Below are 18,006 nucleotides of genomic sequence, written 5' to 3'. Positions count from 1 at the left end.
TACATAGAACAAGCACAGACAGGTTCTAATAAGCAGTATTTTCTTAAAAAACTGCTGGTTTGGGCAAGGGATGAAGTGTTGTTGCGCTACTTTGGAGTTTCTAACAAGTCACAGTCTGGCTGACTCACACTTATGAGCAAACCTGAGAATGCGGTTATGAGCGTGCAACACTGACAAAACACAATAGTCCAAGAGACACACAACTTCCGTTTTCAAGTCAATACCAAAGTTGAAGAGGTTAATCGACCTCTGGACGGATTTAACGAGCTAATGAAAACAAAGTTCATGGGATTCCAGCTTTCCAAAGCTCTGGTTTTGAAGACAAGAACACTTTCCCCCGCATGGCCGAGTGGAGAACATCACTGACACACACACACACACACGCATGACTGTGCAGTGTGTTATGCAACTGTTTTGCAAAAGGGTTTAGTCAGCTGCAAGAGCTGAAGCATCAGTGGCTGTTATTGCAACAAGCAGCTCCATCTTTACACTGTAAAGCGCCGCCATCCACTTAACCCTCTCCTCACTCCCCCATGTCAGTGGCCTCAGGAAATATTGCACATCCATACTCTATTGCACATAGGGGTGACAGTTCTGATTACATCTTTTCCAATGCACCCCTATTTTCACTGTGTGTGTGTCAGGAGGCAAGTTTTGATAAAGTGGGTGATAAAAAAAGGAGCAGGTGGCCGAAGAAAACAGTAATAAGGTAACATCTGTCATTAGCACACATTAGCCAAAGAGAACAATAGGAAGTAACTGTGTTAGCAGCACCTAGCATCTTCTTTTACATTCAATGTTGACTGACCACACAGCTTCACTATAACATTAGACAAAACATACCACAAAAAGTCGTACTTGGGCTGATGCTGTAACCCAGGGGTCACCAACCTTTTTGAAACCAAGAGCTACTTCTTGGGTACTGATTAATGCAAAGGGCTACCAGTTTGATACACACTTAAATAAATTGCCAGAAATAGCCAATTTGCTCAATTTACCTTTAACTCTATGTTATTATTAATAATTAATGATATTTATCTTTGTGGAAACACTGATCATCTTAATGATTTCTCGCAATAAATATATATAGAAACAGATAAATATCAATATGCAACACTTTATTTTTATATTTTCTCGAAGTGCACATTTTTAAAATTGAACATTTTCAAATGATCACTTCTAAGACGGTCTTGTGAAATCACAATATCCCATTTTAACTAGCTAGCCACTAACATTTTTATAAAAGAGGAGAAAACACGAAAAAAGTGAAAATTTAATTTTGAAACATAGCTTATCTTCAATTTCGACTCTTTAAAATTCAAAATTCAACCGAAAAAAAGAAGAGAAAAACTAGCTAATTCGAATCTTTTTAAAAAAAATTAAAAAAGAATTTATGGAACATCATTAGTAATTTTTCCTGATTAAGATTAATTTTAGAATTTTGATGGCATGTTTTAAATAGGTTAAAATCCAATCTACACTTTGTTAGAATATATAACAAATTGGACCAAGCTATATTTCTAACAAAGACAAATCATTATTTCTTCTAGATTTTCCAGAACAAAAATTTTAAAAGACATTCAAAAGACTTTGAAATAAGATTTAAATTTGATTCTACAGATTTTCTAGATTTGCCAGAATATTTTTTTTGAATTTTAATCATAATAAGTTTGAAGAAATATTTCACAAATATTCTTCGTCGAAAAAACAGAAGCTAAAATGAAGAATTAAATTAAAATGTATTTATTATTCTGTACAATAAAACATTTTTTTTACTTGAACATTGATTTAAATTGTCAGGAAAGAAGAGGAAGGAATTGAAAAGGTAAAACGGTATATGTGTTTAAAAATCCTAAAATCCTTTTTAAGGTTGTATTTTTTCTCTAAAATTGTCTTTCTGAAAGTTATAAGAAGCAAAGTAAAAAAAATAAATGAATTTATTAAAACAAGTGAAGACCAAGTTTTTAAAATATTTTCTTGAATTTTCAAATTCTATTTGAGTTTTGTCTCTCTTAGAATTAAAAATGTCGAGCAAAGCGAGACCAGCTTGCTAGTAAATAAATACAATTTAAAAAATAGAGGCAGCTCACTGGTAAGTGCTGCTATTTGAGCTATTTTTAGAACAGGCCAGCGGGCGACTCATCTGGTCCTAACGGGCGACCTGGTGCCTGCGGGCACCGCGTTGGTGACCCCTGCTGTAACCATTAGTAGTAAAATGAGGAATTACATGAGTTGAGTGACATAAAGGCCCCATATCCTGTTTTTAACCTGCGTTAAAATAAGTGTCAGAGGCACATAAAACACATACAAATACTGTTTTTTTTTACCAGTGTTTCTTAACAAAGAGACACACATATAAATAAAACAAGTAAAAAGCTAACACGCCAATTAGAGATGTATAAATAAACGGTATTAATGATAACCGCGGTAGAAAACTCCCGACGGTTAGTATTACAGTTTTGAATAAAAAGTATCGAAAAACTGTGATGATAACTGCACTGTGATAAACTCCCAGACTGACTGGCGCCCGCTTGCTATCATAGATGCTAATATGAAAACAAGAGACATTAATGTCTTTCCTATTGTCTTCACTATTTCGTCTTGTTGTGTTTCGTCTTTGTCTTATATTGCAAATAAGTGACACCAAAATGTTGCTGTAGAAATACATCCATCCATTCATTTTCTACCGCTTGTCCCTTATGGGGTCGCTAGAGCCTATCCCAGCTGCACACGGGCGGAAGGCGGGGTACACCCTGGACAAGTCGCTACCTCATCGCAGGGCCAACACAGATAGACAACATTCACACTCACATACAATGACGATAAAAAACGTACAATATTTTTCCCCTTTAAGAAACAATATACCCCAATCTACACTTATATAAACACATTGCTGTCTGAGCAACTAAGATATTTAATTGTGCACTTTGAACCTACAAGCTACATGTGCTGTCTTAGCAAGAGTGATCATTCTATAATCAGACAAATACAAGACAGAGGTGTTTTTACGGAGCGTTCAAGGACCCCTAAACAAAGTAGGACGCCACACGACCGGCAGAAATAATAGATAATAGTAATAATTAGGGCTGGGCTGATCAAACGATATCAATATGTATATCGCAAAGACACACATAATCGATATCAATATAAAATGCATTCGATAAAACATTCAATATATATTTATATTTATTGGTCGGACGAAAATTGAAATTATGAAGCAAGATATTATCGGCCGATAAATGCTTTAAAATGTAATATCGGAAATTATCGGTATCGGTTTCTAATAGTAAAATGTATGACTTTTTAAAACGCCGCTGTACGGAGTGGTACACGAACGTAGGGAGAAGTACAGAGCACCAATAAACCTTAAAGGCACTGCCTTTGCTGCCGGCCCAATCACATAATATCTACGGCTTTTCACACACACACACACACACACACAAGCAATGCATACTTGGTCAACAGCCATACAGGTCACACTGAGGGTGGCCGTATAAACAACTTTAACACTGTTACAAATATACACCACACTGTGAACCCACACCAAACAAGAATGACAAACACATTTCGGGAGAACATCCGCACCGTAACACAACATAAACACAACAGAACAAATACCCAGAACCCCTTGCAGCACTAACTCTTCAGTTACGCTACAATATACACCCCCCGCTACACCACCCCCCCGCGCCCCCAACCCCGCCCACCTCAACCTCCTCATGCTCTCTCAGGGAGAGCATGTCCCAAATTCCAAGATGCTGTTTTGAGGCATGTTAAAAAAAATAATGCACTTTGTGACTTCAATAATAAATATGGCAGTGCCATGTTGGCACTTTTTTCCATAACTTGAGTTTATTATTTAAATAAATCTTAAAGTGCTAGAGTACAAACCAATATTCAAAACAATAAAAGCTTAGTCATAAACACAAAAAATTGTGGGTTTTATGACAGTGTGTGTATTTATTTTAGTTTAAAAAAAACCTTCAAACTATTTCAGTGTGTGTATAACTAGTTCTTGAGCACATTCAACAATGCTGCAATAATAACAATAACTGGGATAATTCTGGTTACGATAACTGTGATATGAAATTTTCACATCGTTACATCCCTAACGCCAATTTTTTCATTTTTGACAGTGGCATCTTTGGCATGATGAGACACCTTTCATGTTCGGAGATAGCGTCACAGCTGCGAACGAGTATTTTTAGATTGGCATCTATGTAAGAAGCAGGCAACAGCTGCAAAGATAAACATTAACTTGAACATGAAACCCCTACTTCTCCTTTAACGAGCTTGCCCATGTCCAAACAGCACCCGAGCTAATGTTTACTTACAGGATGTCCACGGCTCAGCAGCAAACTGCCCAAAACTCCCAGGAAGAAAAAAAAAATATCACACGACAGCAAGCTCAGTTTTCCAAAAAAAAAATGGAAGGTATGCCGACAGAGAGCGGGGAGCGCTTCTAGGCGAGCATGGCGCTAGAGGCTGACAAGGTGCAGGTGATGTGCTCAGCAAATGCTCAGTAACCTGTATGACTTCCTCCTCCTCCTCCTCCTCCTCTTACACCCTCAGTCAGACAGGCTCCGCCCACTCTGGCGAGAAGCAGGAAGAGGCTGTAAGAAAGCAGGAAGCTGTGATGCTGCCAACAGTTTGTCAGTCATCCTGTCTGCTCTTTTCCTTGGCACTTTCACCACAGTGGAATGAGCAGGTAATGTCACACCCATGAGTCATGTTCCTGACTGGTACAGAGCTAATTAATACACTACATGACTAATACACAGAGTGAAAACCACATGGAGTTGCTTCCACTCTTCTGGAAGACTTTATATTGGAGTTCAGAGTGTTTCTGTGGGACATCAGCAGTCACTGATGTTGGGTTTACTAATTTTCCAACCCATCCATCCATCCATCCATCTTCTTCCGCTTATCCGGGTCGGGTCGCGGGGGCAGCAGCCTAAGCAGGGAAGCCCAGACTTTCCTCTCCCCAGCCACTTCGTCCAGCTCCTCCCGGGGGATCCCGAGGCGTTCCCAGGCCAGCCGGGAGACATAGTCTTCCCAACGTGTCCTGGGTCTTCCCCGTGGCCTCCTACCGGTTGGACGTGCCCTAAACACCTCCCGAGGGAGGCGTTCGGGTGGCATCCTGACCAGATGCCCGAACCACCTCATCTGGCTCCTCTCGATGTGGAGGAGCAGTGGCTTTACTTTGAGCTCCCCCCGGATGGCAGAGCTTCTCACCCTATCTCTAAGGGAGAGCCCCGCCACCCGGCGGAGGAAACTCATTTCGGCCGCCTGTACCCGTGATCTTGTCCTTTCGGTCATAACCCAAAGCTCATGACCATAGGTGAGGATGGGAACGTAGATCGACCGGTAAATTGAGAGCTTTGCCTTCCGGCTCAGCTCCTTCTTCACCACAACGGATCGATACAGCGTCCGCATTACTGAAGATGCCGCACCGATCCGCCTGTCGATCTCACGATCCACTTTTCCCTCACTCGTGAACAAGACTCCTAGGTACTTGAACTCCTCCACTTGGGGCAGGGTCTCCTCCCCAACCTGGAGATGGCACTCCACCCTTTTCCGGGCGAGAACCATGGACTCGGACTTGGAGGTGCTGATTCTCATCCCAGTCGCTTCACACTCGGCTGCGAACCGATTCAGTGAGAGCTGAAGATCCTGGCCAGATGAAGCCATCAGGACCACATCATCTGCAAAAAGCAGAGACCTAATCCTGCAGCCACCAAACCGGATCCTCTCAACGCCTTGACTGCGCCTAGAAATTCTGTCCATAAAAGTTATGAACAGAATCGGTGACAAAGGGCAGCCTTGGCGGAGTCCAACCCTCACTGGAAACGTGTCCGACTTACTGCCGGCAATGCGGACCAAGCTCTGACACTGATCGTACAGGGAGCGGACAGCCACAATCAGACAGTCCGATACCCCATACTCTCTGAGCACTCCCCACAGGACCTCCCGAGGGACACGGTCAAATGCCTTCTCCAAGTCCACAAAGCACATGTAGACTGGTTGGGCAAACTCCCATGCACCCTCAAGGACCCTGCCGAGAGTATAGAGCTGGTCCACAGTTCCACGACCAGGACGAAAACCACACTGTTCCTCCTGAATCCGAGGTTCGACTAGCCGGTGTAGCCTCCTCTCCAGTACACCTGAATAGACCTTACCGGGAAGGCTGAGGAGTGTGATCCCACGATAGTTGGAACACACCCTCCGGTTCCCCTTCTTAAAGAGAGGCACCACCACCCCGGTCTGCCAATCGAGAGGTACCGCCCCCGATGTCCACGCGATGCTGCAGAGTCTTGTCAACCAAGACAGCCCCACAGCATCCAGAGCCTTTTCCAACCCCTTTGCTTTAAACTAGAGATGTCCGATAATGGCTTTTTTGCCGATATTGTCCAACTCTTAATTACCGATACCGATATATACAGTCGTGGAATTAACACATTATTATGCCTAATTTTGTTGTGATGCATTAAACAATGTAACTTTACCATGAATTGATTAACGTGGACCCCGACTTAAACAAGTTGAAAAACGTATTCGGGTGTTACCATTTAGTGGTCAATTGTACGGAATATGCACTGAACTGTGCAATCTACTAATACAAGTTTCAATCAATCAATCAAAAACAAGGTTTTCCAAAATAAGAGAACAACTTCAACTCCAGTTATGGAAAAAAGTGCCAACATGGCACTGCCATATTTATTATTGAAGTCACAAAGTGCATTATTTTTTTTTTTTAAATGCCTCAAAACAGCCTGGAATTTGGGACATGCTCTCCCTGAGATCATCCTGATACCCACTACAACTATGGGAAATACTATACTTTGACTTTCACAAAGTGCATTATTTTTTTATTTTTTTTAAACATGCCTCAAAACAACAGCTACAAAAACAATGAAGGCACAGAGCTCCAGACCTCCGAACTCGGGAGATGGGGGGGGGGGGGGGGGGGGGTTGTTTGGTGGTAGCGGGGGGTGTATATTGTAGCGTCCCGGAATAGTTAGTGCTGCAAGGGGTTCTGGGTATTTGTTCTGTTGTGTTTATGTTGTGTTACGGTGCGGATGTTCTCCCGAAATGTGTTTGTCATTCTTGTTTGATGTGGGTTCACAGTGTGGCGCATATTTGTAACAGTGTTAAAGTTGTTTATACGGCCACCCTCAGTGTGCATGAACTCACAACAAATTACACACTTGCAAATCAGATGGAAAATTAGAGGGAACATTGTTTGGGGGTATCCATAATACTTAGACTTCCTTTTTATTGTCATTCAAATGTTAACTTTACAGTACAGATACGCCAATAGGGAGAAGTTTGTATTTACACGATTGATTGATTGAATGAAACTTGTATTAGTAGATTGCACAGTACAGTACATATTCCGTACAATTGACCACTAAATGTTAACACCCAAATAAGTTTTTCAACTTTTTTAAGTCGGGGTCCACGTTAATCAATTCCTGAGTCTGGTGTGTCTTGACCGCTGCGGCGGAGGCTCTGCCTAACCCCTGAGGCCGACTAACCAAACCCCTAGGGTTCGATCGAACCCAGGTTAAGAACCAGATTCCAGCCAGGAACCCCACCACCTGTTCTGTCTTAACCGCAGCACATGGACTGTACTGCTTTACTCTCCAAAACCTTTCTCCAAGAACTGTATTATCTGAGCTGAGATTTAAACAAGATCCAGAGACACTAAATAATTGAATTGGAACACACACAGAGCTATTTCTATTTTTGTGCACTTATTATAGTGTTCCCAACGTTAAAAGGATAAAGCCAATGTTTACAAATTTGGTAAATAAATAACCAAAAAATTTATATTTTGTTGTTTTCTTACTGTACCGAAAATGAACCGAACCGTGACCTCTAAACCAAGGTACATACCGAACCGACATTTTTGTGTACCGTTACACCCTTAAAGGGGAACATTATCACCAGACCTATGTAAGCGTCAATATATACCTTGATGTTGCAGAAAAAAGACCTTTTTTTTTTAACCGATTTCCGAACTCTAAATGGGTGAATTTTGGCGAATTAAACGCCTTTCTATTATTCGCTCTTGGAGCGATGACGTCACAATGTGACGTCACATCGGGAAGCAATCCGCCTTTTTCTCACTTTCGTCGGTGTGTTGTCGGAGGGTGTAACAACACGAACAGGGACGGATTCAAGTTGCACCAGTGGCCCAAAGATGCGAAAGTGGCAAGAAATTGGACGAAATTTGTTCAAAATACGAGGCTGTGGGAAAGCCGACGAAATGGTCAGTCGTTTGTTCCGCACACTTTACCGACGAAAGCTATGCTACGACAGAGATGGCAAGAATGTGTGGATATCCTGTGACACTCAAAGCAGATGCATTTCCAACGATAAAGACCCTAGCTTCCATGGCCTGCTGACATCAACTCCAAAACTGGACAGATCAGCTTTCAGGAAAAGAGAGCGGATGAGGGTATGTCTACCGAATATAGGGAATAAGCGGTAGAAAATGGATGGATGGATTATACATAAACTGTGTTTACCAATAATTTAGCTTAAAAACATTTATTTTTTTCAATCATTCGAGTACATTCGGGTAGTTTTGTGTAATGCAATATTTTCTGTCTATTTAGGTATGGTTAACCTGAGTGCTGAAATCGTGGAAAAATATATGTTCTTAGCGCGCCTGAAATGGGCTGTCTGCACTCTCAAAGTGCATGTTGTTGCCAAATGTATTTCATATGCTGTAAACCTAGTTCATAGTTGTTAGTTTCCTTTAATGCCAAACAAACACATACCAATCGTTGGTTAGAAGGCGATCGCCGAATTCGTCCTCGCTTTCTCCCGTGTCGCTGGCTGTCGTGTCGTTTTCGTCGGTTTCGCTTGCATACGGTTCAAACCGATATGGCTCAATAGCTTCAGTTTCTTCTTCAATTTCGTTTTCGCTACCTGCCTCCACACTACAACCATCCGTTTCAATACATGCGTAATCTGTTGAATCGCTTAAGCCGCTGAAATCCGAGTCTGAATCCGAGCTAATGTCGCTATAATTTGCTGTTCTATCCGCCATGTTTGTTTGTATCGGCATCACTATGTGACGTCACAGGAAAATGGACGGGTGTATATAACGATGGTTAAAATCAAGCACTTTGAAGCTTTTTTTAGGGATATTGTGTGATGGGTAAAATTTTGAAAAAAACTTCGAAAAATAAAATAAGCCCCTGGGAACTGATTTTTAATGGTTTTAACCCTTCTGAAATTGTGATAATGTTCCCCTTTAATCTATATACACACAATATTTTGACCAAGTTAGTTTAAAAAAAAAAAAAAACTAAAATTAAAAGACAGACTGTTAATAGGACCCACTACGTTGCATGTTTGTCTTTCTTACAGCTTGTAGGTTCAATGTGCACAACTTAACATCTTAGTTGCTCAGACATATACAGTATGTATAAATAAATGTACAAGAAGCAGCAACTCTGACAATACTCAGACCAAGAAGTTCTCCATTAAACACCAATCCAAACTTTACCGTACTTCCAAATATAGTTCTAAAAAACCTAATAGGTTTTGCTTGGGAAGAGGTTATTTTACAGTAATGAACAATACATGGCAGTAAGTGAGAAAGTTGGGGGAAATGCGATAACATCTCCAGTATGAAGTAGGTGCAGTCAAGGATATCCTGTCATCAAGTCCCATAAAGTTAGTGGCTAAAAAGAAATGTAGTAGACGAATACAATGTAGTTGTAGTGGTAGTACTAGAAGTAGTAGATGAAACAATGAAAACAACTGTCCTTACGACGACAGGTCATGTATGTCTTGTCTTACAGGTGGTGGCTGGGCTTCTTGTTGCAATGCAAACATCGGCAGGCATGCTTTAAAAAAAAAAAAAGACTCAGCAGTGCGGGGTACACCAGGTCAACTACCCCGCACTAAACATGTGCACACACACACACACACACACACACACACACACACACACACACACACACACACACCTAAAATGCAACCAGCTGGTACATGGGCACTGCGCCTTCATTCTACACAGGCTTCGGCAGGGAGCCGACTTGCAATCTGACTACTTCAACTCAAGAGTCGAAAATAAACAAGTGGGATTTATTGGACAGCACAGCTATATCAAGAATCGATTCTGATGGGTCAACAAATGCTGACACCGTCATCATCTTCTCCATCAATATGCACAACAAAACATCTATTGCATGAACTGGCTTGGAAGCTGCATCGTTTCTCTTGCATAAAGCTATCATTTTAACTTCATGCTAGGTTAGCTTACTCACTGAAGAAAAACTAAATGATCAAACTTCCCGCGGCTTTTACTGACTGATGGATAGGGATGATACTCGAAACCGATTTTCCCGGTTGTTCGATCATACATAGAGCGGACGACAGAAAAGACTGGAGACCCCTGATCATCGATGCTTGCAAACAGGCCTGATACCCCATGATGATGATGATATTTGCTTATTTTATTTGTATTATATTTGTTTTATTTAACTTGGTATTTAAAAAAGTGTACATTCAATCACAGTGTTTGAAAAACACAAGTTGGTTTCATTTGAAAGGCTATACTTCCATTATTCTTATGTGTTGACATTACATCAGCGGTTCATTTGGTCTCAAAAAAATAATGACAACAATATAGTTTATCGGCAATAATTTGTAGGTCAATATATCGTCAAGCAACATTTGTTATTGGCCCAGGCCGAGGCACATCCCTAGAAAAGACGCAACTTCAAGAGCAACTCTTTTCTCAAAAGGGAAGCAGCAAGAGAGACAGACTTTGTTTCTCTAACGTCGTCTACATGCTCTGGAGGAGAAACCTGTCCTAATGTACAGATCTTGTGAGAGCTCCCGCCGGCTTTCCGGAGGGTAAGAGCATGGCCTTGGCAGGGAGCCACAAACTGCGGTGACAGGTGGATTATCAAGAAGGTTACAGAGTCTGTGGCACACTCTTACTTAAGAGCAAAACACTCCAGGATCCAATTAGATCCTCTGAGCCTCCACTTGGAGACGGCCAATAAAACGAGGAGGGTGAGATCACTGCAGATCGAGATCGTTTCTCAGTCATCTCTTGTATCCAATGCCACCCCACACACATTCCACCAATGCAACGGCACTCATGTTACTTCTCACATTACACACATGCCCAGACAGGCTTCATCTGGGTCACCCACATGGTGACAAGCCCAAAGGTCTGTGGTTCCATGTCGGAATTCGCCCCTTTACAATGAACGTTATTTTCCATACTGTCTTTGAACACCAGCATCCTGTATGTGTGCCTGTTGGCCTGCCCATACTTCAACGTGTGGCACGTGAGCAGAGTAAATATTCTTTGTTTGAACATGAAGAGTTCTTGAGGGCAACACGTGACCCGTTTCTAAGCACCCCCCACCCCCCCGGCCAAACCTCTGACAAACGCGGCAGATAAGCAAAGCATTGTGCTACAATGAATAAAGTTGTATCCACGTGTCCTTAGGATTTTATGGATATGTTTTACCCAACAGGGCTTTAGGCACACTGACAACTGACACAGCCTTTGAAAACGTGTTTCAAAGTAGTTGAAAAGGAAATCATTCTTCTATTTATGTAACCAGGGCGGCAGAAAAAAGGGAAATTTGGATTCACGCTTCCTTGCATTACATTGCTAGCCTTCATCGACTAGTGGGAGGAGCAATCGCATTAACTATTTGACATGTTTTTATAATGTGGATGGATGTTACATCCAGAGAGCAAGTGTGGTTACATCCCAAACTTCTAGAAGACGTGGTCTTCTTTACACTCAAATGCTCACTCATCTGTTCCACCATCACAAGGTCAGGAATTGCTTTCCAATTATAATATTTTTTCGATAGTGAGAAGCCAAAATCAAAATCCGATTAATTGGTCAGCCCAACTTCTAAGTCAGCAATCCTCGCCTCCATCGTGGCAAATATACAAAGTTTCTTACAAGTATCATCATTGGAGGACGAGGAACAGCTAATTAAACATTCTACAGTACACACCCTAAGAGGAAATGCTAACCGCTTACCCCAAACCAGGGCTGGTGAACCAAGGTGGACTAATCGATACAAATATTGACAGTAACAACTGACAGATTTAAAGGCAAAAAACAAAGGATATAAAAATAAGAGCCAATAGTTGGAAATCATTTTTATATTTAATAGATACTGTTACACTGCTATCCTGTGTTTTTGTCTGATTATAATTGTGATGAAAAATGTAATCATTCAATGATCTTGAAAATTTGAAGTGACAGTATCAGCATTGGTATAGTGCTCCTCTAACTTGGATACCCAAATTTGTAATATCGCCCAAAACTAACGTGAAGAATACGTGCTTAATATATTTTACCAGCTGTTTAGTTACAACAGAAGGTATTAAAAGTAAATAAGCAAATAGATTATTAATAGTTTTGAGAAAATAATACAACCGGAAATGATGCACAATGTTACCGCATACAGTACGTCAGCAGCTAAATTAGGTTTCTTTGTAACCCATTTTACCGTATTTTTCGGAGTATAAGTCGCACCGGAGTATAAGTCGCACCTGCCGAAAATGCATAATAAAAAAGGAAAAAAACATATATAAGTCGCACTGGAGCCCGGCCAAACTATGAAAAAAACTGCGACTTATAGTCCGAAAAATACGGTAAAATGGTTCAATATTTTTTATGCCAAATATTATATTGTGATATACATCTAATATTGCAGGAGGCTGCAATATAGATTGCGATATAGATTTTAGGACAGATCATCTTAAAATCTGACCCAGTTTAAATGAAAGACTGATTTATTTTTAAATGTAAGCACATAGCCCTGAACATGGAGCAGTTTTACATATTTCAAATGCTATATAAATCATGCTGGCCTATAAACTAAGCATATTGACCAGTTTTATATTTTTATATGGAGTGCAAAAAGGAGTTAATTGATCCCAACATTACTAAACAAGATGTATTCAAACCTACTAACGGTTAGTGGTTTGAGTTTTTCTGGTCAGTGGGTCAGTAGGTGCAGTTTAGAGGAAGGGGGGAGGTCAATAACAGTCAAAGCGGAGCCCCGTTGCTAAATAGTGTCCTCAAAACAGCCGCCAGCATTGACAAAAAGCAAAAGAGCAGAGTCTGTATCATGCTGGGAAGGCGGGGGCAGTGGGTATGCAAGGCATTCTGGGAGTTTAAATAACAGGGCATGATGACCAGTGTGATCCTTTTAACTGCTCAAACAAACACTTCCAACGTGCAGCTAGCAGGTGAGGAGCATTCATGTTTAAAGATAACACAGAAAGATATCCATTTATACACAAAAGGACTCAGGACTGCATTCTTTACCACATTTGGTGCATTCATACTAGGACTGGGCGATATGGCCTTTTATTAATATCTCGATATTTTTAGGCCATGTCACGATACACAATATATATCTCGATATTTTGCCTTAGCCTTGATGCATATAATCACACCAGTTTTATGATTCTATGTATCTACATTAAAACATTCTTGTTCATACTGCATTAATATATGCTCATTTTAAAGGGGAACATTATCACAATTTCAAAATTGTTAAAACCATTAAAAATCAGTTCCCAGTGGCTTATTATATTTTTCGAAGTTTTTTTCAAAATGTTACCCATCACGCAATACCCCTAAAAAAAGCTTCAAAGTGCCTTTATAAACACCCGTCCATTTTCCTGTGACGTCACATAGTGAAGCCAACACAAACAAACATGGCGGAAAGAACAGCAAGCTATAGCGACATTAGCTCGGATTCAGACTCGGATTTCAGCGGCTTAAGCGATTCAACAGATTACGAATGTATTGAAACGGATGGTTGTAGTGTGGAGGCAGGTAGCGAAAACGAAATTGAAGAAGAAACTGAAGCTATTGAGCCATATCGGTTTGAACCGTATGCAAGCGAAACCGACGAAAACGACACGACAGCCAGCGACACGGGAGAAAGCGAGGACGAATTCGGCGATCGCCTTCTAGATTGGTATGTGTTTGTTTGGCATTAAAGGAAACTAACAACTATGAACTAGGTTTACAGCATATGAAATGCATTTGGCAACAACATGCACTTTGAGAGTGCAGACAGCCCAATTTTCATCAATTAATATATTCTGTAGACATACCCTCATCCGCGCTCTTTTCCTGAAAGCTGATCTGTCCAGTTTTGGAGTTGATGTCAGCAGGCCAGGGAAGCTAGGGTCGATAAGGGGTTTAACTCGCTCGTCTGCGGGAACAAACTGCCGCCATTGCTTGCCGTGCTACCGAGGTCCTTTGTCCCTGAATTGCTCACACACTCCGGCAGATTCAATGGGGGTCTGGCGGCAGATTTCTTTGACTTTATCCTTGGAAATGCATCTGCTTTGAGTGTCGCAGGATATCCACACATTCTTGCCATCTCTGTCGTAGCATAGCTTTCGTCGGTAAAGTGTGCGGAACAAACGTCCAATTTCTTGCCACTTTCGCATCTTTGGGCCACTGGTGCAACTTGAATCCGTCCCTGTTCGTGTTGTTACACCCTCCGACAACACACCGACGAGGCATGATGTCTCCAAGGTACGGAAAACAGTCGAAAAAACGGAAAATAACAGAGCTGATTTGACTCGATGTTTGAGAAAATGGCGGATTGCTTCCCGATGTGACGCCACGTTGTGACGTCATCGCTCCGAGAGCGAATATTAGAAAGGCGTTTAATTCGCCAAAATTCACCCATTTAGAGTTCGGAAATCAGTTAAAAAAATATATGGTCTTTTTTCTGCAACATCAAGGTATAAATTGACGCTTATATAGGTCTAGTGATAATGTTCCCCTGGATGTCTTGGCTCACACCGTCCCTTATGCCACCGAAGATGATCAAGAGAAGAATATCGACCCTAGCTTCCCTGGCCTGCTGACATCAACTCCAAAACTGGACAGATCAGCTTTCAGAAAAAGAGAGCGGATGAGGGTATGTCTACAGAATATATTAATTGATGAAAATTGGGCTGTCTGCACTCTCAAAGTGCATGTTGTTGCCAAATGTATTTCATATGCTGTAAACCTAGTTCATAGTTGTCAGTTTCCTTTAATGCCAAACAAACACATACCAATCGTTGGTTAGAAGGCGATCGCCGAATTCGTCCTCGCTTTCTCCCGTGTCGCTGAAATCTGAGTCTGAATCCGAGCTAATGTCGCTATAGCTTGCTGTTCTGTCCGCCATGTTTGTTTGTGTTGGCTTCACTATGTGACGTCACAGGAAAATGGACGGGTGTTTATAACGATGGTTAAAATCAGGCACTTTGAAGCTTTTTTTAGGGATATTGCGTGATGGGTAAAATTTTGAAAAAAATTTCGAAAAATATAATAAGCCAATGGGAACTGATTTTTAATGGTTTTAACAATTCTGAAATTGTGATAATGTTCCCCTTTAATCGTTTTTTTCCATCCATCCATCCATTTTCTACGGCTTGTCCCTATCTCAGCTGCATTCGGGCGGAAGGCGGGGTACACCCTGGACAAGTCGCCACCTCATTGTTTTTTCCGATTAATACATTTTCATAATCGTGAGAAGCCATAATCAAAATCAAAATTTGTTTAAGTGTTCAGCCCTAACACGTAGTAAGTAGCAGACAGAAAGACACGCGTTTAGATAAACCAAAACTACAAATTAACTTTGGAGGAGCACTCCAACAGTCTTCAACAATTGTAAAATCTTCTTCAGGTCACTCGATCGATCAAATGTTGAATAATAATAAACACTCCAACTCAACTCTCTTTGTCTTTCTGGCCTCTCATTGTTTCCACATGGATTTTCCACTGCAACAGCGACAATATGATAGGATTGTGGTAGGAAAAATACTTTAATGCGTTTCTGGCTAGGTGTCAAAGTAGACGTTGCGGACGGGCCAAGAGAAAAGAGGAAAACATCATCAGCATGAAAGCACAGTGCTTAGTTCTAGCACAGGAGAATGATGCAATGGTGACTCAATGTTCCAAGTGTGTGTGTTCCATCAGTGTTTAGACAGCGAAGTGACAGTGACACATTAATAAAGTAACAGCTGCAAAAAATGACACCAAGCATCAAATTTCCCAAACCAAACAAGGTTATTTTCTCAAAAGAAGCAATAATATCAACAAGCATGTACTTTTCTATATTTGGACTATCTACCAAAGCAAAGTTGGTGTTACACTCGCCTGCGATAAGGAGAATTGAGTCTGTTACCATGGCAATGCTGAATTGCCTACTTTGGAAGTCTCCAATGTTTGTGGACCAGCCAGGACAACTCTCATTTTGTGGTACCACCATTAAAGACATTTTCAGTTGCAACTAATGATTATATGACCATTCATCTTTCATTTTTAGGCCTTCACTATTTGAAAATAGCATGACTGTATACCATTTTATAAAATGAGGTGGGGTTTTTTCTTTTATCTGATCCAAATTATTCAGTAATGCAAAAAACAAACAGTTGTTTGTCAAAAAACAGACAGTTGTTTGTCAAAATTTTTGCATTTTTAAGTCAAAAGGTTTTTAATGAAAAAAGTTCAAAGTCCCTTCTCTATCTCAACCAGGTTTACACCTTAGATCAGGGGTGCTCACACTTTTTCTGCAGGCGAGCTACTTTTCAATTGATCAAGTCGTGGGGATCTACCTCATTCATATATATAATTTATATTTACTTATTTATGAAATATATGTTTAAGTTAAAGGTGTTTAATGATAATACAAGTATGTTTAATACATATAGTTAATATTGTTAACAAGTTAAAGGTGTTTAAAGATAACGCAAGCATGTTTAACACATATAGTTAATATTGTTAACAAGTTAAAGGTGTTTAATGATAATACAAGCATGTTTAACACATATAGTTAATATTGTTAAAACATTAAAGGTGTTTAATGATAATACAAGAATGTTTAATACATATAGTTAATATTGTTAACAAGTTAAAGGTGTTTAATGATAATACAAGCATGTTTAACACATAGTTAATATTGTTAAAAAATTAAAGGTGTTTAATGATAATACAAGCATGTTTAACACATATAGTTAATATTGTTAATAAGTTAAAGGTGTTTAAAGATAATACAAGCATGTTTAACACATATAGATTCCTTTCTTTCATGAAGACAAGAATATAAGTTGGTGTATTACCTGATTCTGATGACTTGCATTGATTGGAATCAGACAGTGGTGCTGATGATGTCCGCATTTTCGAATGGAGGAGAAAAAAAGTCCTCCTTTCTGTCCAATACCACATGAAAGTGGTTGGTTTTTGGCATCTTATTTGTCCAGCTTCCGTACTCCTTTGTATACACTTTACAAGAAATACATTGTCGGCAAACTCTGTAGCTTGCTAGCTTGTGCACGCCAGCTTTCTGAGACTCTTAATTTGTTAGCGCAACTGTGCAACTGTGCAGTCGGTCTTTGGAGTTTTGACGACAGGTACGGCGCCAGAGTCTGTTGAAATAAAGTGTTTCTCGCCTTCCTGTCGGTAATTTTAATGAGCTGGCAGCAGCCAGCGTCATCTCAGAAGACCCTCGGGTGCCGTGAATGTCAATCAAGTGACGAAAGTGACGTCATAGTGAAGATTTATGATCGCTCATTTTTAGGACTATTTTTTTAATGCCTGGCTGGTGATCGACTGACACACCCTCCGAGATCGACCGGTAGCTCGCGATCGACGTAATGAGCACCCCTGCCTTAGATGATATGCAATATTTATTACATATTAAGGGTGTAACAGACGTGTACCGTATTTTTCTGAGTATAAGTCGCACCGGAGTATAAGTCGCACCTGCCGAAAATGCATAATAAAGAAGGAAAAAAACATATATAAGTCGCATATTTTGGGGAAATTTATTTGATAAAACCCAACACCAAGAATAGACATTTGAAAGGCAATTTAAAATAAATAAAGAATAGTGAACAACAGGCTGAATAAGTGTACGTTATATGAGGCATAAATAACTAACTGAGAACGTGCCTGGTATGTTAACGTAACATATTATG

General features: G+C 40.4%; 1 protein-coding gene across 4 annotated transcripts in view; it reads right to left on the bottom strand.

Moving 5' to 3' along the window:
- LOC133572085 (protein FAM110A) overlaps positions 1-18,006 on the bottom strand; it is a 109,481-nt gene that overhangs the window by 30,514 nt on the left and 60,961 nt on the right. The window contains exon 1 of one of the 4 annotated variants that reach the window (XM_061924791.1): positions 4,335-4,512. The exons of the other annotated variants lie outside the window; for them this stretch is intronic. The gene's annotated coding sequence lies outside the window, so the exon portion shown is untranslated. Of the gene's footprint in view, positions 1-4,334; positions 4,513-18,006 lie in introns of those variants that run through there. 4 annotated transcript variants of the gene reach the window in all.

Source organism: Nerophis lumbriciformis, linkage group LG01, assembly GCF_033978685.3.
Source record: "Nerophis lumbriciformis linkage group LG01, RoL_Nlum_v2.1, whole genome shotgun sequence".
Classification (NCBI taxonomy): Eukaryota; Metazoa; Chordata; class Actinopteri; order Syngnathiformes; family Syngnathidae; genus Nerophis; species Nerophis lumbriciformis.
The sequence above is the reverse complement of the archived record's forward strand: the minus strand, read 5'-3'. Positions and strand labels throughout refer to the sequence as shown.